At 45.4% G+C, this 24,632-nt stretch overlaps 1 long non-coding RNA gene across 1 annotated transcript in view; it reads right to left on the bottom strand.

The window, feature by feature from the left end:
* LOC121821310 (uncharacterized) overlaps window positions 1–24,386 on the bottom strand; it is a 30,551-nt gene extending 6,165 nt beyond the window's left edge. Inside the window, exons 1-3 of the long non-coding RNA XR_013043344.1 lie at window positions 24,047–24,386; window positions 19,968–20,061; window positions 7,038–7,150 (exon numbers count right to left, since the gene is read on the bottom strand). This is a non-coding gene — a long non-coding RNA (uncharacterized LOC121821310). The remainder of the gene's footprint in view (window positions 1–7,037; window positions 7,151–19,967; window positions 20,062–24,046) is intronic.
* Between the last annotated feature and the right edge of the window lie 246 nt (window positions 24,387–24,632).

Here is a 24,632-nt window from a genome sequence, read left to right as displayed (position 1 = left end):
AGTGTAAGACCTCCTGGAACTGGAGTCACAGACAGTTGTAAGCTGCCATGTGGGTACTGGGAATTGAACCTGGGTCCTCTAGAAGAGCAGCCAATGCTCTTAATGGATAAGTCATCTCTCCAGCCCCTAAAAATAATTATATTTGAGATGAAGTTTCATGTATCCCAAGCTGGCCGATCTCTAATTCACCCTGCAGCTACTGATGACCTCGAACACTGATCCTCCTGCCTCCATCTCCTGAATGCTGGGATTATAGGCCATGGGCTGGTTTATTCTTGTGTAAAATCTCTAAGATTATGTTCTCTGTAGATCTTGTGAAATACAGCTGATGTGTTTATAAACCTTTTTTTAAAAGCATTATATATATGATGTTTATAATCTTCCCAGTCCAGGAATCTGAGAAGTCCCCAACTGACTTTTCGTTTTCACAGGGCACCAAGAGGCAGCTCTATAACAAACTGAGTCAGAACAAAAGTCATCATCAGTGGCTGATTCTGACCAGGTAACAACTGTCTAATAAGGAAATAGTTAATGGCCTGTTACCAAACCAAAGAAATAAAACACAGCAAAAAAACACTAACATTTTATTAGCTTGAAATTCAAAACGGAAGTGTCATACAGGTGTGACAAGAACTTCTAATCAAAATAATCAGTCACCCACACGCTATATGGTCCTACTTTCTCAACAAAGGGGGCTTTGGCTTTTTGGTTTGTTTGTTTTGTTTTTAACCTCATGCAAGACATACCATGGGGTTCTCAGCACTTCATGGCCAGCACCCCAAGTCTGATCAAATTGTCTCACCGGGCAGCAGTCTCAGGAGAAAGAACACTTTAACCAAGAGCAAACTAAAACAGCACCAACCTGCATGAAGGTCAGGGACTTTGAGATTTCAAGATCTACTGCAAATCTGAGTGGTCACTGTTGGGGCAGGCAAGTGGTCAGGCCCGTAGTCCGGTGAAGGATGCTGTACTGGTGGCTTGCCTGGTCTCCAAAACCCTCCCTGGGATTTTACCTTGCTTTACAAAGGCACAAAAACCTAGACTCCTTTGGTCATCTCTAGCCTGATGACCCAAGACAATGCTTCTAGGCCCTTTCATGACCCTTCCTGCTTCCTAAACATTGACTGCATTCTGCTCATTGCTTGCATGCTGGGATGTTTATGGTAACAGAGCGTGCAGGATGTTATCTGGTTCCAAGTTCTTAGATTCTTGGTTTGTCAGATCACAGATACCATCTGGAAATTTAACTTTCTCACCTACGGGATCTCTTGGACTAAGGATTGGTCCGCAAAGGTGGAATCTAAGCCAAAGGCTGGCTTGGAGCCTGTCCTTTGGGTGAGGGGTAAGGATGAGGACAGTTAGGTATTCCAAGCCTAAAGAACAGCCTTAGGAAAGAGGAGGCCATGATGCATTTGGAGCATTCCATCAGCATCACTGGACCATAGAGTTTGTATGGCTAGGCAAGCCTTGGAGAGGCAGATACAGGACAGGCAAGGATCACGATGAATAATCAAGAGGTTGAGGCAGGGGGATTATTATAAGCTCCAGGCTAGACTGAGCTACGTAGTAAGACCATCTAAAAATAAAAAATTTTAAAGCTTTGATCATTAGGACAAGCCAAAGGCATCAAAGTCTTTGAGCACAGAAGCGGGTCAATTAGACGTGCTGTTTGTTTGTTTTGTCCCATTGTTTATTTTTGAGACAGGGTCTGCCCGCCTCTGCCTTGAAGTGATTGGGTTAAACGTGCACACCACCCCACCCAGCTTGTTTTTTTTGCTCTGTTTTGGTTTTGTTTCTTGAGACAGGATCTCATTCTGTAGCCCAGATTGACCTGGAAATCCCTGTGTAACCCAGTCTGTCCTTTAACTCACAGGCGTCCTCTTGCCTTAGCCTCCCAATACCGGGGTTTCAGAGGTGAACGCCCATGCCCAGCTTCAGATGTCCATTTCCATAACCCAAACAATGTATGGTGGAAAGAAAATTTAGAAAATCAGGTTAGATGTGGTGTTGCATGCCTTTAATCCCAGCACTTGCTAGGAGAATGAGAGGCAGAAACAGGTGGGTCTCAGTGAGTTCCTGGCCAGCCATCGTGTCTCAAAAAGTGTTGTTTTTAAATCAGAAAGCACACACACACACACACACACACACACACACACACACACACACACACACACGTTAATGCCATGCTTATTGAATGTAATGGACACATTTTAACTCTATGTTTTTTTTTCCTGCTGCTTCAAAGCTCCAAAGCGAATTCCTTGGTTTCTCCTGTTTAATTCAGTCCTAAGAATACTCTCAGTTAAGTCTGGCAAAAGGACATGAACTTGCAGTGTTTCATTCATTTCAAAGCGTCTCTCCTTGCTTCTGTCCTGGAAGCCTAAGTAGGGAAGAGTGTATGCACACCTTGCCGAGTTTAGAGAGCAGAAAACGGAATTTTCTTTAGAAGATCACCCCAAATCCCATCATTTTTGTTTGTATTGTCTGTGTTTTCTTTCTTCCTTTGGAAATGTGAAGAACGAAGAATGAGCACCTACTCTCCACAGTTTGGTGTGCACCCTTTAAACTACCTTTCTTGTTTACACAAATAGGTAGAAGAGCCTAACTAAGCAGAAGTTAATAGCCATGCTGAGTCACAGGACAAATTTTTGACATTTTTTTTTCCACCAAGGGTGGGGTTTATACTCCCTCTCTTGGAACTAGGGCATGCTGTGACTGCTTTGACCAATGGAATATATAGCTTGTGACTTCTGGGGCAGGGTCATGAGAGGCTGTGTGGCTTTCAACTTGCTCCCTGGGGGACACTGGAGGCATGGAGCTACCACAGAACAAACATGACCACCTTGAAGCCATGACGCTGGGGGTGTCCCGGAAGATCCACTTCCGCACTGCAGATCGGAAGGCGGTTCAAGCACATGGAGAGGCATCGTCCAACCCCAGTGCTCCTGTCTCCCAGAGCTCAGGTCACACAAAGCCCAGTTAACGAGGGCAGAGAAAAGCCACCCATGTTATGGCTACTCAGAAGTCCTGGCCTGTGGCATCTCCAAGTACAGTAAACCGATGGATATTTTGAGCCGATGTGTTTTGGGGTGGATTGTTACACAGAGATAATAAATGGGAACAGATATCACTACTCATTTTAAGAAGTTCTGGTCAGCACAACTGGGAAGGGGGAGTGGAGGAGAGCAGCCCTAGGGGCAGGAAAACAAGGTGTCTGGCTTTTGCAGAAATTCACATGTAAAACGAAGGTCAAGTTTAGGCAGTGGTAGTAGGGAAGAGAGAGACCTACTGAGAAATATTTAGGCTAATACCTCTGACCCACATCCAAAGTATGAAATGTGCTAGGTGTGGCAGCACATGTCTGTAATTCTAACACTTGGGAGGCGGAGGTGGGAGGAGAACCAGGTTCAAAACTACCCCGTACTACATGAGAGAGAGCCTGACTCCAAAACACAACAAAGCAAAACATGCTGGCCATAATCTTACAGCTCAGCAGGAGGGTCATGAGTTCGAGGCCAGCCTGGGCTATATATAGCTAGATTCGGTGGTAGCACAAGCCTTTAATCCCAGCACTCGGGAGGCAGAGACAGGGGGATCTTTGTGAGTTCGAGGCCAGCCTGGTCTACAGAGCGAGATCCAGGACAGGCACCAAAACTACAGAGAAACCCTGTCTCAAAAAACAAAAACAAAAAAAGTGTGTGTGGAGGGGGTTATAAAACATAAAAGATGGGAGACTAGGTTCTAAGGCAAGAACTCTTGTTTGGTTTGTGAATGCATCACTCCCTCCCGGTGTCTCAGCTTTTTTTCTTCACGTGTGGAGTTGGCTTTCTTACCCCAGGCTATGATTACAGGGTTGAGTTTCACAAATGGGATGCTCTGGATGCTAGGATGTAGCTTACACTAATCAATCAATCTTGTTTTATCTTACATACTTACTTAAAAGCCTCTCATACTTAGAAAGAAAGCATATGCACAGTGAGGTTTAAAGCAGAACCTCGTTATTATTATTTTAAGCTGAGCCATTTGCCGTGTCGATGAACAAGGGGCTCCTCCTGGGTCAGCAATCAGCCTCGCGGAGATCGGCCTCCCGCAGCCCAGCAGGCAGGTGGGGTGGGAAGGACAGAGTATACGGAAGCCACACAAAGATAAAAAAACAACTGTTCCTAGCCAGTTCACCAGCATGTCTCAAAATACGTCATGCCAGGCTGTACGGCAATGTGTGTGTGTGAAGTATAGTCCGTGTTCTAGGCAGTGATTTGCGCATGCGCAAATACAGGTAGACAAAAGACCAGAGGCTCATATGCTCCAATGCAAAGATTCTGCCCTTCTGTTTTTGCTGCTTTGTTGGGTCCATTAAGCCTGCTTGTTTTCCAAGTTTTCTGCATACACGTTACCAGAAAGTGAAACAAACAAACAAAATATGTCCAGTCGGAAATCCTGCAGGGACTGGTTGATTGGAACTGCAGTACCGTGGAGAGTTTGGTATGTCACAGGTTCAAAGGCCAGTGACTTTATCTTGGGCTACTTAGAGCCCTCTGGAACAGCCGCTCCTTAACCAACTCTGTGTCTGTACTATCATCCTGCGACTAGTAGATAAAAACCCTTGGGAATCCATTACTTTAGTGGACCACTAGCTTCCACCAACCCAAATGTCAGATAGCATCTCAGACATAGAGAAAAGATGCTCCTCATCTGTCCCCACCTCTCTGATGTACCCACCAATGGTTGGTTGGTTTCTTTGTTTGTTTGAGACAGGCTTTCTCTGTGTAGCCCTGGCTGTCCTGGAACTTACTCTATAGACCAGGCTGGCCTCAAACTCACAGAGATCTGCCTACCTTTGAGTGCTGGGATTAAAGGCATGCGCCACCACTGCCTGCTGAACTCCACCAATGTATTTTAAATTTGCCTTGGCTTATGACATTCTTTGTTCTGCAAAACTAGAAAAACTTTATGAAACTTGAAACACGGAATTCGGGGTAACCTAAATCTGTGTCCCCAGGCCATGGTTACTCCAAACGGCCCTCGAATAAACTTTCTTATTCATATCTTTAAGGTGAGCGCCATGGTTTTTGCGTCCGTAACTTCATCCATCCTGCCCATACTTGACAGTGTTTCCTGCGGCTTCCATCTTAGATCACTTTGTGGGTCTTTACTTTTACCTAGGTGATCACAGATCCAATAAAGGGGCCCTTTCCACACAGTTGAGCCCCCTTCTGATTCTTCACTAAACATCTTTCCACTGTTCACCTCATTCCCCAAGTGTCCGGCACAGACCATTACCTTCCGCCCCCCATTCTCCTCCAGCCCTCCCCTTGGAGCTGGGCGCTGTGGTCTTTAGCAACTCATTTCCTGTGTCTCGAATCGCTCTCTGTCTGCCACTCCCTGTATTCCTCCACTTCCCCACTCTCCACTGATTTCCCCAGCAGATATCAGTTTGATGTTAGAGGCGGAGCCAATACATAGTCATTCACAATATCTGAGCAGTTAATAGTTTCGTACTGGGCTTTTAAAAGAGGTTGCCCAGCTCACATTACCGTGTCTCTAATTAGTGATGTTAACGGTGCAGTCAAATGCAGATTTTCACATGCTCGAATTCGTGTGCAAATAGGTCACAACCTCTTTTAGCAAAGCGGGGAAAGTCGCCTGTAGCCAGGCGCCATCACTATTAATATCAGATGGAGCGGCAACTAATTCAGTCCTGTTGATGGATGCTGAGAGGGTGCCCAGGCTCCTGCAGTGGGAGCAGCTGAGTAGAGAAGCCAATTTCCTCCCAGCCTGAAGTGCTCCGGGTCACCCTGGTTACAGAAAAGTGACAAGAGTCACTGTGTCTCCTCCTAAGCCGGCTTATCCAGAATGGTGTGCACCACTAAAGAAACAAACAAACAACAATGGGTGGATGTGGAATCTACAAGGTTCCCAAAAATCTACTCCAGTTTCTCAGGGGTATGGGGCAAGAGGCTAGGAAGCGAGTGCAAAGCGAACCAATGACAGGAGGCATTGCAAACCAATAGGCAACAGAGGCAGAAACGTGGAGAGGCTTCTGAGCTCTAGCCACTGAGCCAGTTCAAAGGAAGGCTGCTCCTGTCCTAGGGAATTCTCTCCCTGAGGGACCCGCACAATGATGTGAAGGCCTCCCTGTTCCTCTTCTACCTCCACCCACCATCTCTTACCAGAAAGTAAATGTGAGGTTTACGTAAACATCCAGGGATCTGAAGACATACCGAAACATCTCTAGGTTTGGTTCATGAAACAAACCTTTGTTAGGACCCACTATATGCTCTGTCCCTACTGCGAGGGAAGTTATAATCTGGGCCGAGGTGGAAAGGGGGCTTGGTGCGAATGAGAAACGCGATCTTCATCAATGAAGTCCGGTGAGAGGGGGCAAAGAACAAAGGTGGACGAGTGCTTCAGTGCTGTGGGATGGGCTGTATGGCAAATGTGTTGCTCTGATTGGTCAATAAATAAAACACTGATTGGCCAGAGGCTAGGCAGGAAGTATAGGCGGGACTAACAGAGAGGAGAAAAGAAAGAACAGGAAGGCATTAAGAGTCACTGCCAGCCGCAGCCAGGACAAGGAAGATGTCAAGTACCGGTAAGCCACGAGCCACGTGGCAAGGTATAGATAGAAATGGATTAATTTAAGCTATAAGAACAGTTAGTAAGAAGCCTGCCACGGCCATACAGTTTGTAAGCAAAGTAAGTCTCTGTGTTTACTTGGTTGGGTCTGAGGGGCTGTGGGACTGGCGGGTGACAGAGATTTGTCCAGACTGTGGGCAAGGCAGGAAAACTCTAGCTACACTTCAGTCTCTTCCTGGACTCTGGGGAGACAGGCAGAAGGTGATGGAGGGACCGGGAACCTGGAGTGAAATCTTCAAGGACAATTAAGGAAAAAGCCTGTGAGGCGCTAGAGAGGAAGGGAAGAGGAGCAGGTAGGAAGCGTTCCCATTGAAGGAAGAGCCCGTTCGACTTTTATTTTTATTTTTTTTTCATTTCTTGTTCTACTCTAAAATCAGAACTAAGTGAAGCCACTTTCATACCCTCTGAAGGTGGAAATGGTACAATCTGACCCATGACTTCACACAGTTATTTCCTGGAATCATCATCGTCGTCGTCGTCTCTTAGCCTTTTGGATCTGTCCTTGTCCTACAAGCTAGATCAGAGAAAGGAAAGGGACAAAGTTAAAGCCAACCCCTTTTAAGTAGTTGGTTTATGTTTTTATAATCTACTTCCAAAGACATTTAGAGGAAACAGTTAATGTATCTATTGAACTGATTGGGTTAAAATGGCCATGAAAAGGTTGGAAAGGACAAGATACATTTCCACTATTTCCTTAAGCTTCTCTCTTCAATTAGCCCGATAACTGGGAGATAAAGTAGAACATGCTACACCCACTTCTAAGAACCATTCAGGAAAAATACCGGAGAGCTGGCTCCACGCACACACTGCACAAACAAACTGCCTCTACATGTATTCCTTTAGAACTAATTTCTAAAATGATATGTGATATGTGCTGTGGGTTAAAATACATCAGGCAGTCACACTCACTCTTCAGAGGTAATCCCAGTCAACAGCTTTGTGAATCCTCCTCCAATATAGATACGACCAACAGGATAGATACATTGTACCTCGTGGCATCTAGAGACTGTATCTGCGAGGCTTAGGAGAGGCAATCTGGTAAGATGGGAAGATTTACTGAGAAACTGAATCCTCTGGTAAGCAGTTAAGTATTTAGGATGATATTTACTTGGCATGATTTTGTGGAATGGGGGCTAGAGGAAACGATGGAGGAAGCAGGAGCCTCCCTGGAGCTGGCCATCGTACACAGCCACAGACGCTTTTTGTGTTTGAAAGTACATTTTTTCTTTTTTGGTTTTCAAGGTGGTGTTTTGTTTTGTTTTTCCTTTTCCTTTTTTTCTTTTCTATGTAACCCTAGCTGTCTTGGAACTTGCTGTGTAGACCAGGCTCAGAAATCTGCCTGCTTCCGCCTCCTGAGTGCTGGGATTAAAGGTGTCCACCACCACTGTCCGGCTTATTTAAAAGTATCTTGAACATTTCATTGCATCATTTGCACATTAATCAGTCACTTTCTTTGATAATTACATAGAATTTTTACTATATTTAACTCATCCTATAGTACATTTATATTTCCCCGTTTCTACTCTCTCTCTCTCTCTCTCTCTCTCTCTCTCTCTCTCTCTCTCTCTGTGTGTGTGTGTGTGTGTGTGTGTGTGTGTATTCTGATTATAAAAAAAAAAAGAGTTTCTGTAAGATAGACTCATAGGAGGGACATCTCTAGGATAAACGATGGGAATCCTTAAAGTTCAGACAGAAAACCGTCATGTTGATACACTGTTAATGTGCAGCCCAGTGTACAGCCGTTCTGTGGCTCTGCAGCTGTGAGGGCAGAAGGCTGTCCTAGGTAACTAACTAATAGAGTACCTGTGCAATTCAGCCTCTGGGGCAGGGCGGAAAGACAGGAAATGAAGGATACGCGGAAGGGAAAGGAACCCTCCTGTCTGAGTCCCTTCATCTGCCGAAAGTCAAAAGTCTCCAGGGCTAGGGAGATGCCTCTGTGGTTGAGACACTAGTTGTTCTTGCAGAAGATACAGGCTGTTCCCAGCACCCACCTGGCAGCTCACAATCCTCAGGGGATCCAACACCCTAGTCTGACCTTCTGTAGGCACCAGGCATGTGTGGGCCCTAGGCATGTATGTGACGCACAGATATACATGTGGTGCACAGACATACATGCAGGCAAAACACTCATATACATGAAATAAAATAATTTTTTTGGTTTGGTTTGGTTTGGTTTTTTCGAGACAGGGTCTGTGTAGCCTTGGTGCCTGTCCAGGATCTTACTCTGTAGCCCAGGCTGGCCTTGAACTCCCAGAGATCCACCTGGCTCTGCCTCCCAAGTGCTGGGATTAAAAGTGTGCGCCACCACCGCCCATTGAAATAAAATAAATTTTAAAATTCCAGAATAAAGACATTTAGCTGTGAAGGTTGCTTTCATAGAAATATTCCTTTTACATATTTCAAGTAAGAAGGTTCGAATACATCCAGGGAGATGGTTCAGCCGGTAAAGGTGTTAGTATCCAGGCCTGGCACTCTGAGCTCAGTCCCCAGAAGCCATGGGAAAAGCCAGATGTGGTGATATGCATCTGTAAGTCCAGCATTCCTGCGGTGAAATGAGAGGTAGAGGCAGGAGACCTGCCCAGAAACTCATAGGCCGGTCCAACTATCCAAGAGAACACGGGACAGCAGGAGAAACATGGAGGGCAGCTCCCACAGGATAGACGGCACCCCCAGCTCCTGAGAAGCTGACACCCACACATGTACCATTGCACCTTGACACCAGAGCCACGACTCCATAGCTGATAGGCACAGCCTAACTCACACACACAGACACATATGCAAAAAGAAATACCTTGTTTAATGTTAAAATTGCAGTGAGCTGTGCTGAAGGTCCAAATAGACCATATTCCTTCTCGGCTGTAAACCTGCAATATTTTGGGAATCTCATGACACTATAAACTTCATATTTATGAAAGCACGCCTTAACTCCCTCATGCAAACCTAGTGTCTGTGGCTTTACCAGTGTCTGATCTTCCTCAGTCCTCTGTCCCCAAAGTACCTGTGACCAATGTAACCAAAATCATATATATGGCTGTTGCTAAGATTCTAAGTGCAATGCTCTCCTAAGGAGCCATGCCCAGGCCTGAGTATGTACTTCCTTTACCCAAGCAGCTCAGTTTCCACTAAAGACAGCGCTGAAATCTGTTAGAAATCTTGATAATCTCCACCCGTGCTTTATACTGACATGCCCTGCTCTTTCCTGTAGCGTGGTCGTATAGCAGCTAAACCAGAACATGTTTGAGAGTCTGAGAAGGAAGATGCCCTTCATTGTTATACTGGGAGCACATGCATAAACCAGGACAGAGGAGAGGAGAGTGGAACAATTGCTTTTCCTAATGACTACTACAATAATTACAACAAATACAAGCACTAATGAAAATAAAGTCTCTGAAAAACCTGACAGCTCTGTAAGAAGCTTAAGAAACTTCAAGTATCTCCCTTCTGGCCTCCAGACCTCCTTTATTACATACACAGTACTGCACTAGAGAGTATATGAACCTTCTAGCAATCTGCTTGTTGGAACTTGTGTTAACGGCACAAACAAAACATTTAGTGATGAGTGGGTATAATTAACTTCTAAATATTTTGCACTATTAAGCTTCTCATTTGGAGAAGGGAGATTCTCAAACCAAAGATTACAGTAGGATACAGAATTTTTCATGGAATGAAAACATAATAAGGAAAGGGCAGATGTTTTGGAAAACAGAACAGTTTGCCACAAAACACTTATTTCTACTGTAGCTACCCTTCAGTGTTCCCATAAGCATGGAAATTCCAGAGCCCCAGACAAGAACATGAGGGTCCCAGGTGGGTGTTGTTAGCAGGCCAGATTTCAGGCGTTCTCCGGACTGATGGTGACTTTTATGGCTCAACTGAGAACGTGCATTCTGTTTGCTGTCAGTTCTGGCAAGGGTTGGCTTATTTCCTTCGGTTCTTTGTGGACAGTCCAAAGCCCGGGGATACTAGCTGTCTGGTTGTCTTCTGTGTGTTCTAGCAAATAGATGGCTTCTCATCTCCAAGACAGCAGAGGGGTGATGGGGCTTATTTGGCTGCCAGGCAGGATCAATTCTTGTTGGAAATCTGTGATTTTGAGGGACAACTGGTCATTCCAGATGGAAGAGGAAAGCCCATCTCCAGCCTTGTCTGTGGGTGTTCCCTCTAGCCGCGCTCTGGATTCCTTGTTAAGGATTACATTCTTTTCTCTATGGGTTACCCCCTGCTCAAAAAGAAAAGCCCTTGATGGGTTAATGAATTGCCTTGCCGGGCATACTGAATCATCTGTCTTGTGTTTCTCACTAAATGAGAAGCTTTAACGGCTCAGAGCTGAGGTGTTGAGAAGTGTGTTTCTAGCTGATAGCAAGCTGTTGAAAAATGCCTGGGCCTGTCACCCTGCCACCTAAAGGCAATTCCACAGGAGGGTATTTTCCGAAGTATTCTTCATTTCAGCTTTGTCCATTGGCTGTTCATTTAAAAAGGTGTATTTAATTGCCTAATGGTTTTCGAAGGTTTAGTTACTATCGTTTGCTGTTTTGAGGTAGCGAGCCCCCTCCCCCAGAAATGGTGACTGGGACAATAGATAGCAATACCATCACTTTCTTTTTCATTCTTGCTACATTGTTACTTATTTACTTCCTCTGTCTGTCTGTCTGTCTGTCTGTCTCTCTCTCTCTCTCTCTCTCTGTGTGTGTGTGTGTGTGTGTGTGTGTGTGTGTGTGTGTACCTGCATGCACGCACATGCCTATGCTTGCAACAGTGTATGCACATGCAGGTTCCAGAGACAGAAGTCAGCTTATCCGGCTTGCAGACAGGTGCCTCTAGCTGCTAAGGCATCCCTTTGTCCCCCAGTAGCATCAATTCCTCACCTAGACCTTGCTTCAGTTAAGGCACGCATGGTAAGGTATTAGACACGTGTTCTGTTTGTGTAAAGTGGGTGTTTTCCTCTGTCTAAAAGTTGAGCTCAGTCTATAGGTCCTGACAAAGACAGCTGAGCTGTTAAGTGAAAAACAAACAAAAAAACACGGCCAAACAGTACGGACAGCAGATGCCATTTATGTAAAATATGTGGAAAGACAGTATGCGTTAGTCTATGAGCAGAGGAAATGTGTAAGACTATGAACCATATTATTAGTAGCTGTTATTCCGGGGGTGGGATTGTCGGGGCTTTTTACTTCCTAAGACAGCTGGAATGCTTGCCTTTTCACAATAAACGTCTGTTATTTTTCTAATCCAAAAGGGAAGAGGGACACTAAAATAAAGTTACTCAGAAGGAGTCAGTTGATTTCCTAGTCTTATAATCAAACTAGCTGAACTAACAAAATCCAATCAAAATCAGTCACCAGTGGAGCATGAACAGTACATGATGCAGAAGACAGCATGATTATATGTTAATGAATATTATGTATATGTTTATCTGAGCAGAGGAAAGTGGCAAATTCCATAGAAAAATTTTCTCTAGGTGTTTTTCATGAAATATAAGTTCTTGTTTAAAAATAAACTTGGACAAAAGACCCAGGATAGCTAAAAGAATCCTATACGATAAAGCAACCTTTGGAGGCATCACTATCCCTGACCTCAAACTCTACTATAGAGCTATAGTAATAAAAACAGCTTGGTACTGGTATAAAAACCAACATATGGACCAATGGAATCGAATTGAAGACCCTGGCATTAATCCATGCACATATGAACACCTGGTTTTTGACAAAGGAGCCAAAACTATACAATGGAAAAAAGAAAGTATCTTCAACAAATGGTGCTGGCATAACTGGATCTCAATATGTAAAAGATTACAAATAGATCCATATCTGTCACCATGCACAAAACTCAAGTCCAAGTGGATCAAAGACCTGAACATAAATCCAGTTACACTAAACTTAATAGAAAAGAAAGTAGGAAGCACTCTTGAATGCATTGGCACCGGAGATCATTTCCTAAATAAAACACCAACAGCACAGACCCTGAGCACAACAATTAATAAATGGGACCTCTCAAGATTGAGAAGCTTTTGCAGGGCAAAAGACACAGTCAATAAGACAAAAAGACAGCCAACAGAATGGGAAAAGATCTTCACCAACCCCACATCTGACAGAGGATTGATCTCCACAGTATATAAAGAACTCAAGAAACTAGACATCAAAATACTGAACAGTCCAATTAAAAAATGGGCTAAAGAGCTAAACAGAGAATTCACAAAACAAGAATCACAAATGGCTGAAAGACATTTAAAGAAATGCTCAACATCCTTAATCATCAGAGAAATGCAAATCAAAACGACTCTGAGATACCACCTTACACCTGTCAGAATGGCTACCATCAAAAACACCAATGACAACCAATGTTGGAAAGGATGTGGAGCAAAGGGAACATTCCTCCACTGTTGGTGGGAATGTAAACTTGTACAACCACTGTGGAAATCAGTATGGCGATTTCTCAGAAAATGAGGAATTGAACTACCTCAAGACCCAGCCATCACACTCTTGGGCATATACCTAAGGAATGCTGATTCATACCATAAAGATACATGCTCAGCTACTATGTTCATAGCAGCACTATTTGTAATAGCCAGAACCTGGAAACAACCTAGATGCCCGTCAACGGAAGAACGGATGAAAAAAAAAAATGTGGTACATATACACAATGGAGTACTACTCAGCAGAGAAAAACAAAGAAAGCATGAAAATTGCAGGCAAATGGATGGAACTAGAAAAAATCATCCTGAGTGAGGTAACCCAAACCCAGAAAGACAGTCATGGTATGTACTCAGTCATAAGTGGATTCTAGATATAAAATAAAGAACAATCAGACCACAACCCATAGAACCATGGAGGCTATATATATAGCATGGAGGTCCCTAGGACGACTGTGGCTTATAATAAATTTCAGTTTTACTCAATTATTGGAAAAAAATAGCCAAATAAATGGAAACACATGAACTATGAACCAAAGGCTGAGGGGCCCCCAGCTGGATCAGGCCCTCTGAATAGGTGAGACAGTTGATTGGCTTGATCTGTTTGGGAGGCAACTAGGCAGTGGGACTGAGTCCTGTGCTCATTGCATGAGTTGGCTGTTTGAAACCTGGAGCTTATGCAGGGACACTTGGCTCAGTCTGTGAGGAAGGGACTGGACCTCCCTGGACTGAGTCTACCAGGTTGATCGCAGTCCTCGGGGGAGGACTTGTCCTGGAGGAGGTGGGAATGGGGGGTGAGCTGGGGATAAGGGGAGGGGGTGGGAGGGGGGAGAACAGGGGAACCCGTGGCTGATATGTAGAACTGAATGGTATTGTAAAACAAAATAAAAGGAAAAAAGAATACAAAAAGAAAAGAAAAGAAAAACAAGAACAAAAAATAATGATAAACTTGGAGCTGAAGAGATGTCTCTGTTGTTCTTGCAAGAGGATCTGGGTTGGGTTCCCAGTACCCACATGATAGCTCATAACTGTCTATAATTCCAGTTCAAGGGATCCAGTGCCCTCTTCTGATCTCTGAGGGCACCAGGCACACACTTGGTGAGCATACAAATAGTCAAGCAAAGCATTCATACACATAAAATAAAATGAATAAATCTAAGAAAGTAATAAGTGTGTTTACTATTTAGTCTGCTTAGGGAACTTTTATATTTTTTAATTAAAAAAAGTTTATTTGCATGAAGCATCTACATCTATGTGTGGGTGCCCAAGGAGGCCAGAAAAGAGCATAGGGCCCCTTGGAGCTGGAGTTACAGTAGTTGAGAGCCGTCTGATGTGGTTTCTTCAGGATGTCTGAAGAGCCATCTCTCCCGCTGTAGAAAATGCAAAAGCAATATACTGTCTTTTTTTTTAATCAAAGGGTTAAATAAGGCAAAATTTCATCCTAAAAAAATTGTAAAGAAGCTACATTGCAGAAATTCAAATTCCTCCAGGATCAGCCACGAAATATGCATTCAGGGTTGCCCTCGGTACTCACAATTGCTTTCTGCTTTATCAACCGTGCTACTTTAAGTTAACCAATAGCATAAGAATGTGAGGCTGAACCCACGGAATGGGCTCTGCAGCTCCCCTGGGCAAAACAGTAGAGCTGTCCCTGTAGGCTGGGGTGCAGGTGAGCCGACCTGAAGGTGTGAGAGTGGGAGGGCTAGCTCCACTGTCTGTCACACAGTGTCATGGGCAAGGGAGAGATACTCCTCTTTGCCCCTCATCACCTACTGCAGGCGGGAAAAAACAGAGTGGGAGAGCTGACCCTGCCCCTCATCAGCTGTGGCGCTCACTCATAGAGCCCTGCACCTCACCCGGGGAGCACACTAGAGCTGACTCTGCTGGCCAGGGAGCAAGTAAGCCAACCCCGAGGGCAGGAGAACAGGAGAGCTGGCTCAGCCCCTCCCCCTCCCCCCACCGTCGTCTGCCACGTGATGGCGTGGGTGAGCGAAAGATTCCCCCACCACGCCCCTTGCCACCTGCGGCAGGCCGGAGAGCTGGCCCTGCACCTCACCTGAGGAGCACTCCAGAGCTGACCCTGTTCTCCAGGGAGCAGTGGAGCCAGCTGTGGGCGTGAAAGCAGGAGAGCTGATCCTGCCCTGCCCACATATGCCGTGTGATGTCATAGGTGAAGGAAAGATAAGATGCTCCCCGCCACCTCCGTCCCTCGCTCCCTCTTGTCACCTGCGTCAATCAGGAGAGCTGGGCCCTGGGGTCATGAGAATGGGAGAGCTGGGACTGGGATGCTTGATGTGAAATCCACAAAAAAAAAAAAAATCAATAATAATAATAATAATAATAATAATAATAATAATAAAAAGTTTAAAAAAAAATGTGAGACTGTGCTCTGACTACTTAAGAGTATGTGGCCCAGGACCCCGCTGGGTGCGCTTGCTGGCTTGATTTGGCATAGCTACATGCCCTTCTGCAGAAGAAAAACTTTTTGGCATGACAAAATATTTTGGATTCTGTGGTCACGTTCTTGGGATCCCAGACCCATTTCTAGCACCATAGTCGCCCCCACACACACACAGCATTTTAACTCATTTGGCACATGCTGTGTGTCAGGTGGGGCAGTGAGATGGCTCCGTATGCAAGCCTGATGATCTTAGTTTGATTCCTGGGACTCACTCCATGGGAAGGAGAGGACAAACTCCACAGATTTGTCCTCTGACTTCACACACATGTAGTGCCCCCCCCCAATCATATATACATTCAGTACTAATAGTAACGGTAAAAGGAATTATTTTGGAAGAATACTTATTTTTGTTACATAATTGGAACCAATTTCCAATTAGGAACATGTCAAGTTAGAATGTCAGTAGTATTTAATGGCAATTAATTGATAGGTATAGTTCAGTTAATTATATCAGGTCTAACGTGCTGTTTTTCTGTGTTTGTGATTTACCCCAGTATGGAGTACTACTTGGTTTTAAAGACTCCAACTTGCTTTCTCCCCCACTATTTTTTTTTTTTTTTTTTTTTTTGGTTTTTCGAGACAGGGTTTCTCTGTGTAGCTTTGCGCCTTTCCTGGAACTCACTTGGTAGCCCAGGCTGGCCTCGAACTCACAAAGATCCGCCTGCCTCTGCCTCCCAAGTGCTGGGATTAAAGGCGTGCGCCACCAACGCCCGGCTCTCCCCCACTATTCTTGCAATTTGCTTTCGGACAAATTCTTAACCCTCTTGAATTTCAGTTTTTGAAACCAACGCATTATGATAAGCGACACTACACCGGGTTCTTGCAAGGCTTAAACAAAATAGCCCGTACAATGACCCAAGGTGGCCTGTCTAGTGAGGGCCTGGCATGCATGCGAAGACAGCAGAGTCAACCAGATTCTCTGTCAGAGGCACCCACAGAATTAAATGATCTGCCTGTTGACAGAGACACTCACTTGCAGAGTGAGTTCCCTTAATGATAGTGCCCCAGGGTGAGCATTCTGTGAGCCACGCCTGTACTTGGTCTCACAGTCAGGAGAGAGCAGAGTCCTTGAGATAGAAGTCTAAGAATATCTTAACACTGATTCTTTTGGAAAGAGCAAGCATCTTCGAAGATGAAATCTCAGTTCTATTTTATTTTATCTGTTTAAAAAATTTTCTGAGTGACACAATAATTTATTATACATACTTATAGTGTGCAATTATAATTGTCCATACTTATAGAGTACAATTATACAACATACACACGCGCGCGCGCGCGCGCGCGCGCGCACACACACACACACACACACACACACACTTTTGGTAATGGTCACTTGGTAGGAAGGTAGAGACAGCAGAAACAGAAATGGTGATCACTGATAACCCTTTAAGATTGCCAGACAGGCTCGCCATCCTTCATCCTCTCTCTCATCTATAAGGTATATGTCATGCCTCTTGAAATGGAGACTTGACCTTACCCTTCAGCAGCCTGGGAATCTTTCTGCTGGGGCCCTCACCCAGGCCCATCTGGGATCTATTTTTCTGTCTTTATTTATAGATCCTTAAACCCATGCCTTTTCCCCTCTCTGCCTAGAACATTTTGGATTGGTACCATATGTGACTGTCATGTTCTCTTCCTATTTTGCTTGGGATGCTGCCTTCAATTCCCTTTGAGTTCCGTGTCTGATGCTGTGTATTATTACCTTCCCATACGAGCATTCAATCTCCGCCCCCCCCCCCCTGCCGCCGCCCCCCAGCCTTCGCTTTGGGCAAATTTAAAGCGTATTTGGTTCCTGAGAGAGTGTATCGGGCACACGGTGGAGAGGAGTCAAAGAAGGGGTCCCCGCGAGAGACCAGTCAAGTGAAAGGAACACTAGATGAGGAGCCGAAGAGGGGAGCAGGGGTTGATGGGGCCAGTGACCAGAGAAAGTGGGAGTGGCTTCAGGATATAGGTGGGTGTGTCAAAGACCTGAGGGACAGAGATGGCAGTGGGGATGGGTGGAGTTAGATTTGTAGGTGAGGGTTCTCCTGAGAATGGGGGTTATGAGAGACTGGGGCGATCTGTCATGGTTAGTGAAGGTTTGGCCAGCCACTCATGGGAAAGGTGAGGTGACCTAAGAAGAAACAAGGTTATAGGGTAGCACCCTGAGGCTGGTGGAGACTGGAGACGGAACATTTGCAGTGGTGATCACTGTCCTGAGGACATGAGGACTGTATCCTATGAACCGGGCTGGCTCAGTTCTCAAGGTTAAAGCCAGAGTTCACAGGGCCTGGCCAAGGCCCAGGCACACTGTCCTTAGAACTCTACAGGAGTCCAAATAAGAGAGTCTTAATGTCCCTGCAACTCATCTGTGTCCTGCAGGCAACATACATGAATTTGAAAGAAGAGTTCATGATAGGTAGGAATTGCTATTTTACATGATGAAGGCCTCCCTTGCTACATAACCAGTTCCATTCCAGTTAAGCCCAAATCTAGACCCAGCCTGCTTCCTGCTACAACTGGAAATTCTCATGGTTCTCGTGACTCAGCTGTTTCTTTCCTAATGGAGGTGAAGCATATGGTTTTCCTGGTCTCTCTATCACATAGAAGAACGTGGTGCATCTTGCGTAAGCCAAGCTTCAAGCGCTGAAGTTGGATTCAATTGGCGTGCACCGGCCAGGCTATTAACAAGCTCCGGCAGGTTAAACCCATGTCAGCTGCTCGGCAGCAGGGCTCTGGATCCTGGCCCATGACCTGCCTGGAAAAGCAACTGCTGAGTGTTATTCCCAGTAGCCTGGCTGAACCCTTACGACGAGCTGTCTTTAGACATAGCTGCTGTCATTTTTCTAGGATAAAGTACTACTCTTTGCAAGGGTGCCCTGTTTAGAGGAAAACCCACATCTACCACCGAGAAATACCATGCTTCCTCAACAGGGAAAGGAGCCAGCCTGACCCGAAGGCATCCTGCCTCCTTCCTTTGACTATCCACATACCTTCCTAAGAATGCCAGTCCTGTGGCTGCCAGAGGCCCAAGGTTTCCATACAGTCTAAACTCGGGTGAGTTCAGCAGATCCCTTTGGCTGTTTGCAGATCCATGCTGCTCTGGATACACAACTGTTTGTTTACCAGAATTTATCACTTCCTCCTCCCTCGGGTGATTTGTATGCCCGGGTCTATGGCCACTCTGGTGGTCAGGTTAGAACATTAAAATGTAAGAGTCAGGTTTTTGACAGTGTTATATCTAAGTTTTTGTTGAACCTAGCATGGTTTTCAGTGATTACACATGCCATATCCTGTATCCTGAGCAGCCAGGTTCACAGCTCATACATTCCTCAAACATATGAGACTCATCCTACCCACACTGACCTGGCTTCTGAGTCAGGTGATGAGCCAAAGGCCAAGGAGACTTGTCATTTGAAAGTAGGCTGGGGGCTGGGACAATAGCTCAATATATAAAGTACTTGTCACAGAAAAAGGAGAACCAGAGTTCAATTCCCAGAACCCGTGTTAAAAAAGCTTGGCACAGCCAGGAGGTGGTGGCTCACACCTTTAATCCCAGCACTTGGGAAGCAGAGGCAGGTGGATCTCTGTGAGTTCAAGGCCAGCCTGGTCTACAGAGCAAGTTCCAGGACAGTTAGAGCTACACAGAGAAACCCGGTCACAAAAAACCAAAAGATGACATTGGGGGCTGGAGAGATGCTTCAGCAGTTTAAGAGAGGTTACTACTCTGGCAGAAGACCCGGATTCAGTTCCAGGCACCCACATCACGCAGCTCGCATCCACCTGGAATTCCAGTTCCAGGGGATCTGGCACGTAAACTCACAGACACTCACTCACATATGTAAATGAATAAATATTCTTTTTTAAGAAGTGCTCGCCACACAAGCATGAAAACCAGTGTCCAGATTCCCAGCAGCCATATCAAAGGCTGAGAGTGGTGGCCTTTAACCCCAGTGCTGGGGAGGCAGACAGGAGAATTCCTGATAGTCACTATCTAGCCATTTTAGCCAAATTGGTGAGCTCTAGGTTAAGAGAGAGACCCCCCACCCCAGAATAACAAACAAACAAATAACAAAGTGGATAGCAATCAAGGAAGATACCTGACTTTGACCTCTGGCTTCCACGTGCACACCACACATGCGCACGCACAAACACACACACACACACACACACACACACACACACACACGCACAAACACACACACACACACACGCACAAACACACACACACACACACACACACACACACACACGCTATGGAGCTTAATTTCCATAGTATAAACAGCTACCTTTCATGTGTTTATTCCTATATGCTCACATACACAGAAAGCATCCTGAAATGTTCCCTTCTCTCCTTTTCCCTCCTCCTCCTTTTTCTCTCTCTGTGCCCCCGCCATCCCCCCCACTCACCCCCTCGCCATCCCCCCCAACCCCCCACCCCTGTCCCCTTGATATGCATGTAGCCCGGATGAGCTTGGAACTCACTATGTAACGCAGCTGGCCTTGCAGTCCTTCCTCTTCCGCCTCCCAGTTGTTGCGATCACAGACATGCAGCACCTTGCCTGGTACTTCTTGTACACTAAATTACAGAGTTCAAGTCCTTTAGACTCTTACACATGTGTGGGGGAGGGGGAAGGGGCGCGCAGGGGGGGGGGAGCGGTCTGTATATCAAGGAGAAACAAGATGTTTAAAATAGAATTCTTTTTTGTCGCAGGTTCAAGGTTTGCAAGGAAAAGGTGAAACAAAAATGAATAATGTCAATGTGGTAGTTTGAAAGAAAATGGCCCCCAAAGGGCGGGGCACTAGTAGGAGGTGTGGCCTTGTTGGAGGAAGTGCGTCACTGTGGGGTTGGGCTTTAAGGTTTCTTTTTCTCAAGCTTCCCTCAGTATGACGGTCAGTCGGCTTCCTGTTGCCTCTGAGTCAAGAAGAAGGACTCCCAGCTCCATCATCATATCTGCCTGCATGCCGCCATGCTCCCCATCCTGAGTGAACCTCTGACACTGTAAGGGAGCCACCTCAATTAAATGCTTTCCTTTCTAAGAGTTGTGGTGGTCATGGCGTCTCCTCCCAGCAATAAAACACCCTAACTAAGACAGTCAAGTTACCCACACATTCCAAAACAAAGTGCTATATCATGCATTAAACCTGCCAGCCCAGCCATCATCCATCTCAGTGTGAAAGGGGGTTAGTGGTCAAGAGGTCTGCCATGAGAGAATGGGTGGTGTGATATGCATCCACCCATTCCTGAGTCGTTCTTCTTGGCCCCAGGCACAGGTGAGAGGCTTCAAAGGTCCATAGATAGGCTGACACTTCCTGATGGATGGGTAACTGATTTGTGATCAGCCCAGGGGGAAATGCAAACTTGAGGGACCCTTGATCAGAAAGCAGAGGAGGGAAATGGCATTAAAAGTTCTAAATTAGGCTGGGCGGTGGTGGCGCACGCCTTTAATCCCAGCACTCGGGAGGCAGAGGCAGGCAGATCTCTGTGAATTCGAGGCCAGCCTGGTCTCCAAAGCGAGTTCCAGGAAAGGCGCAAAGCTACACAGAGACACCCTGTCTCGAAAAACAAAAACAAAACAAAAAAGTTTTAAATTAGTAAAAGAAAAAAAAGGGAGTGTTAATTCTTTTTTTTTTTTTTTTTTTTTTTTTTTTGGTTTTTCGAGACAGGGTTTCTCTGCGTAGTTTTGCGCCTTTCCTGGAGCTCACTTGGTAGCCCAGGCTGGCCTCGAACTCACAGCGATCCGCCTGGCTCTGCCTCCCGAGTGCTGGGATTAAAGGCGTGCGCCACCACCGCCCGGCGGGAGTGTTAATTCTTAGAAATAAACTCGGGCCTTGAGGCTCAGTTCTGGCAAACTCTAAGGCATTCAGAGATGAAAAGCAAGCATGCCTATAGGCATTTTGAACGTGTTCTTCTCTTCGACCTTCATGTCGATACTGGTTGTGTTTCTGGTAACTTTCATAAGATCACACAGAAGGTATAGGTAGGCAGAACATAGTCAGGTAGGGGATAGGCTCAGAAATTACAGACTGCGGCCGTGGTGTTTCTCTATGTACTTCTCTCATTGCCCACGGAGGAAGAGACAGACTAAAATCCTGACACGTTCTGAGCATCTACAGTGTGACTGAGGGTGTTGGTCCAGCTGTTGGAGAAGGAGCCTCGGCTTCTGAAGGACCCTCTCTTGGCCCTTCAGATATGTGCGTAATCCCCACTGTGTGCCTCCGCAGGCTGACCAGTAGGCAGGGCAGCTGGCAGACTGATGGAGAAGGGACTTGAAGGCTCCTTCACTTTCTCATCCATGTTTGTCCATTCACAGAAGGCATTTAATCAACGCCTCCTCCTTTACACCCCTGAATTCCCAGGGCAATCCCTCCTCCCTCTTTTCCCCCTCTCTTTAAAAAAAAATCTTCTTCGTCTGTCCAGGACCAGCAGAATCTAATGAAAAGGCAACCTAGACATTATGCACATGATGAAAGGAAAATAAATTATTTCAGGATAACATGCTTTCTAAAATGAGATTTCAGTGTATTAAACAAAAAAAAAATTGAGCTGTCTGGCCAATTATCTTTTTGTCCAAGAATTATTTTGTTCCTCCACTTAACCATACGGTCCATGTGTATGATGGCTAATGGATACAACAGAAAGGGTCACAATTAAGCAGCAGCTGAGCACGGAGGTTATGATCTTTTCCCTTAAGGCCACGGTCTTGGAGTGTGTGTAAATTCATGGCCATATTTGATGTCTTGTCTAAAATATGTTCTGAAAGCATGGAGCTGCCAGTAACCTTGGCAACAAAACAAGAGAATGGTTTGTTGAATCCAAAGATCTTACAGCTGAAAGTAGCACAGTGTGGCCATTTGGTCCAGTGCCCTCCTTTGACAGACAAGGAAACTCTGGATGAGAGACGCCAGATGGATTTTCTAAAGACACAGGTCCTCAAAGCAAAGTTGGGCCAGGACCCCGCCTCCTAAGCATCCTGGAAACTTGCCTATGGTTTATTTTCAGTTTGTATATGCACTTGCTTATTTATGTTGGAATGCTTTTGTTTTCATTTTGTTGATTTCGAAATGATGAAAGTGATATATTTCTTACTGTAAAGACATTCACAACAGAAATATAGAGTAAAATGTGAGTCTCCCAAGTGGGTTTTTCCTTTCTAGTAGAAACTTCTGTTAGTGGATCGGTGTGTGCTCTTCCTGAATCTCCCCTATGCATTTACAGTATCATTTGACTTTTCTGTTTCCTAAGGGGAGCATACTGTCCATATTATTTGGGGGCTTGTTTGTTTCACTGACTACTTTTTTTGTATCAGCATGCAGTTATATTCCTCTTTTGTTGTTTTTGTTTTTTGAGACAGGGTCTCTCTATGCGGTCCTGGCTGTTCTGGAACTTGCCATGTAGACCAGGCTGACCTCAAACTCAGAGATCCTCCTGCCTCTGCCTGCTGAGTGCTGGGATTAAAGGTGTGTGCCACCACCGCCCGGCTCCTCATTATTTTTTAAATTGAGAAACTATTTGCTAATCCTGAGATTCTCCAGAGAAAAACCAGTTCCACAATTGTGAGCCAAACTTGAAGCAAGTTCTAGTTAAGTACTGACCAGAGAAAAGGACTCTGGCTAGGTCCATCCTTGGGTTCCCAGAGAGTCAAGTCACATTTTTTTTTTTGTTTTGTTTTTTTATTTAATTTTTTTATTTGTTTTTCGAGACAGGGTTTCTCTGTGTGGCTTTGCACCTTTCCTGGAACTCACTTGGTAGCCCAGGCTGGCCTCGAACTCACAGAGATCCACCTGCCTCTGCCTCCCGAGTGCTGGGATTAAAGGCGTGCGCCACCACCGCCCGGCTTCAAGTCACATTTTGCAGGGGCTTAAAAAGACAAAACCCACAATTCATTGCATTTCTCATCTGGTCCAATCAGGGGCAAACATACATCCTGGTGTATTTCCTGCCTTCATACCTCCTGCCCACACGTGATCAAACATACCTAGCGTAGTTGGTTTAGACAAACTTGTTTAGGGGGAGTGAAACCATGTGGCTTTGTTATTTCCCAAGAACTACAACTCCCAGCATTCCAGGAAGTTATCTTGTCCCTGGGCAAGTGGGACTTACAGGTTAACGTTGGCTCTTACATATTCACATAACATAAAATTAGTTTTGAGATGAGCAGTTCAATGGCTTTTAGTATGCTGTTCAGTCCTAGCACGAATTTCAGAACATTTTGGACATGTACATACACACAGTAGAAGCAGCAGCATGGTATGGTTAGATTTTTCCAGAGAAACAAAACCAGTAAGATAAACACAGACATGTTGTGGGTAGATATAGGTAAGGGGGGATTATGGGCATCAGCTCACAAAACCCCTGGAGATCTAGATGTCCTGCAACATGCCATCTGTCAGCTAGCGGACCAGGAAGGCCAGAGGGAACCACTTACCCGGTGCTATGGTAACTTTTTCTGGGGAGATGTGAACAAACTTCGGCTTACCCAAGCGGGGCAGACATGACTAACCAAGACAAAGATTCCCCCAGCATTCATCTGAAAACCAATGCATTTACTGGGCTTACTTACAGCGCGCAGGTGAGGGATTGCTTACAGGAGTGTGGATGACACCAAACAGCTGCGTCTTCACAAAGTCCCGGCCCAACGCAGATGAGGACCTCATGGAAGCTGAATCATGGAATCCCACCTTCAGGGAACCTGCCACTTCCTGTATCGTCTACTGCCTCCCCCAATCATTGCAACCAGTCGGGAGGGGAGTGATGGGGGGGGAGTAAAGCTTGGGCTTCCAGGTGAGGATGCTGGGACTCTTCTCTACTAGAGCTTCGGCTAGCGCTGTATTGTTCTGTTTATTTTGTTGCCATGGCTACCGGGCCAAGGAAGTCTGTATTCTAGAATGGCCAGAGGATCATGCCATGACTAGACGAAAAAAGCTGTGCTGTCACATCCAATCAAATCGGCGCATAAAATTAATCATCCCTTGCATCTACTAGCTGTTAGTCCCTCTTCTCAACTGACAATTACTAAACTAGTCTGTTTTTCTAGATTTTCCTATTCTGATCATTTCATTCAAAAATGGCAACAAAATGTCTGTATGGTCCTCTGTGTCTCTTTCTTCACTTTGCCGATGTTGTAGCATGTGTAAGCATTGCAGCTC

Source organism: Peromyscus maniculatus, chromosome 11 (genome assembly GCF_049852395.1).
Source record: "Peromyscus maniculatus bairdii isolate BWxNUB_F1_BW_parent chromosome 11, HU_Pman_BW_mat_3.1, whole genome shotgun sequence".
In the NCBI taxonomy this organism is placed as follows: Eukaryota; Metazoa; Chordata; class Mammalia; order Rodentia; family Cricetidae; genus Peromyscus; species Peromyscus maniculatus.
Note: the sequence above shows the minus strand (reverse complement) of the source record. Positions and strands in the feature narration are given on the sequence as shown.